The sequence below is a fragment of the Malus sylvestris genome, chromosome 16 (assembly GCF_916048215.2).
Source record: "Malus sylvestris chromosome 16, drMalSylv7.2, whole genome shotgun sequence".
Lineage (NCBI taxonomy): Eukaryota > Viridiplantae > Streptophyta > Magnoliopsida > Rosales > Rosaceae > Malus > Malus sylvestris.
In genome coordinates this window covers 19,928,693-19,931,064 of record NC_062275.1, presented here as the reverse complement: position 1 = coordinate 19,931,064, position 2,372 = coordinate 19,928,693, and the positions used below count along the sequence as shown (strand labels likewise).

At 39.0% G+C, this 2,372-nt stretch overlaps 1 pseudogene; it reads right to left on the bottom strand.

Moving 5' to 3' along the window:
• Positions 1–282: 282 nt before the first annotated feature.
• LOC126606770 (CASP-like protein 5B3) lies at positions 283–1,919 on the bottom strand (annotated as a pseudogene).
• Positions 1,920–2,372: the final 453 nt, after the last annotated feature.

Sequence of the window (2,372 nt, the reverse complement as noted above, 5' to 3'; positions counted from 1 at the left end):
AGAGATTGTAACCCTTAAATCATTAATACAAATATTATTTTGTACACGTGTTCTTGTCTCATTCATCGCAGGAATTCCTGTGTTTACAACCCCAATTTCTTCAAGGTATTAGAGCAAGTTGTCTCACATGTGAAGCCAAATGGTCACACGCGCATATTCCAAATTGGTTTTATGATGGAATCCCAATTTCTTCATGATCGACTCCTCAAGTTTAAGGAACCAAGTAATATTCACTAATCAATTCGGATCATCGCCAATTTTGACAAATTCGACAAAAAAAAGTAGTAATATTCTCTTTGCTATTAATTCCACTCCACAAGTACTAGTAAAAATTCTACAATTCCAGTTGAGACAACTCTTTTCCAACTGATCTAACTGCACATTATGAAAGTAATTTTCGAGTATTCTACCGCTACGCGCTATCAAGTTTGTTTCCTTTTGTATCGACACTGCAATTTCTTGTTTTTGTTGTAAAGAGAAAGAGAAATATGTATGACAGAGGAGGACTATCTAACATGCTGCCAACAGCCATAGCATAATCAGAGAAGAAATTGCAATTGTTAGCCAGCTCATGTACGCCAAACCAACTGCAATTTGGTATTTCTGGCATTCCTCTCCGGAATTACAATCACTCAGATCACTAAAGTACAACACGCTTATGCTGCTGAGGCCGAAGCTGCTGCAAGAGACAATGTTGCTGTAACCTATTGAAACATTCAAGGAGTAAGCTGTTAAACCGCAAGCGCTATGAAGTTTGAACACAGATTTCATGTAAGAGGAAAACAAAGTCGCGGATTTATAGAGGCTGACCCAGTCTCCAACAACAAAGAGGCTAACCAATACAGGGTTGTGGAGGGCCTTCATTTTCACCAAGGAGTATACATCTAGCAATGCAAGTACTGAACTCCAGATCAGTTGCAGACCCATTAAAGCAATCAGGTAGCTGCAAAATCAGCACTGTCTTAAACCAATACCGGACAACTTACGGTCCAAGAAACGCCATGTGATGCATCATAGCTGGATGAAATTGGCATTGCAGCATAGTGGCAGTGAATCAATCATATGGCTTAGAAACTCATACGTGCTTAAATCTGAAGCCTATATAATCGAGTTACGCATAATTGAGCTGATAGCAACCAATTCAACAAGGCCAATGAAGAAATTCTAATAATGCTAATTGACTTCTCATGTCATATTAAGGAAATAGTCAAAATTTCAGCAGAGGTTCAACTTCATGCAGAGGAACTTCCCAATTCCTTCTGCTTACATTTAAATATTTACGTATCCCGAAAGTGTGTCAATCGCGTTCAGTTTACTCATTCTCTATAAACACTAGTCTAGCCAGAAATCTGTTCTTCTACAATCAAAATCTAATGAGAAATCAGTGATTTGAGAAAGCAAAATACCAGAAAGCGGTGAAATTGAAGAAGCTGGCAGTGGTAGCCATGAAAGCAATGGACCCGGCAGCAAAGACGCATTGGGAAATCCTAAGAATAAGGCCAGTCAAGGTCCCAGGCGTCCCAGGAAAATCCCTCATCTGATTATTCCTCTTAAAACCCAAAAAAGTATCAGATTCTTACTGGGTCAGAGAAAAAACCCCATTTTTCCTTACATAAAAAACTCATCACCCAGAAAATAATAAGAACAAGGCTCACCAACGCACTATTCCTTTCCTTTCAAGAACCCAAGAATCTGTTACCCGGAAAAGAATTGGGGTAAATTCCAACTGGGTGAGTTTGATTGTTGTGAAAAGTGAAGAACTTGGACTGCAATTTACAACAGATAAAAGGGGAAGAAAGAGTTGAAGTGAATGAATCAAGAAAAACGGCTGAACAAAAATGGGATTCCCAGCTTCTTTCTCAACCAACATGCTTACGGTCACAAATAGCATCGGCAAATCTGGCATGCTTCCCCCATAATCAAACTGATTGTTTCCTCCGTAAGCGCCACAAGGCGCGTAGATTCAATCTCCATATTATGCCACCGGACCTTTCGAGTTTGACCCGACCCGACCTGCCGATCTAATGTATCAACCAAACAAACCGGCGGAGCCCACACAATATAAGAGTGCATTTTTTGTTGACCATTGTATAGTGATTATGAGTGCATAGAGTACTTAAATTTAACAGAGGACATGACACAGAATCGAGCGTAATGACGTTCTAGGATTTATATAGCCGATCCTGCTTAGTGGGAAAAGACTTTGTTGTTGTTGTTATTGTAAAGTGATTACGAACTTTTTATTTTTGGAAAACAGTGATTATGAACATTGGACTATCACATTGATTGCTGTTAGATGAGTGTGGTTTAATTTATCTAAACTTATCCAAGGACAATTAATGCGTACTCACCAAGTAACATAAATTATTTCT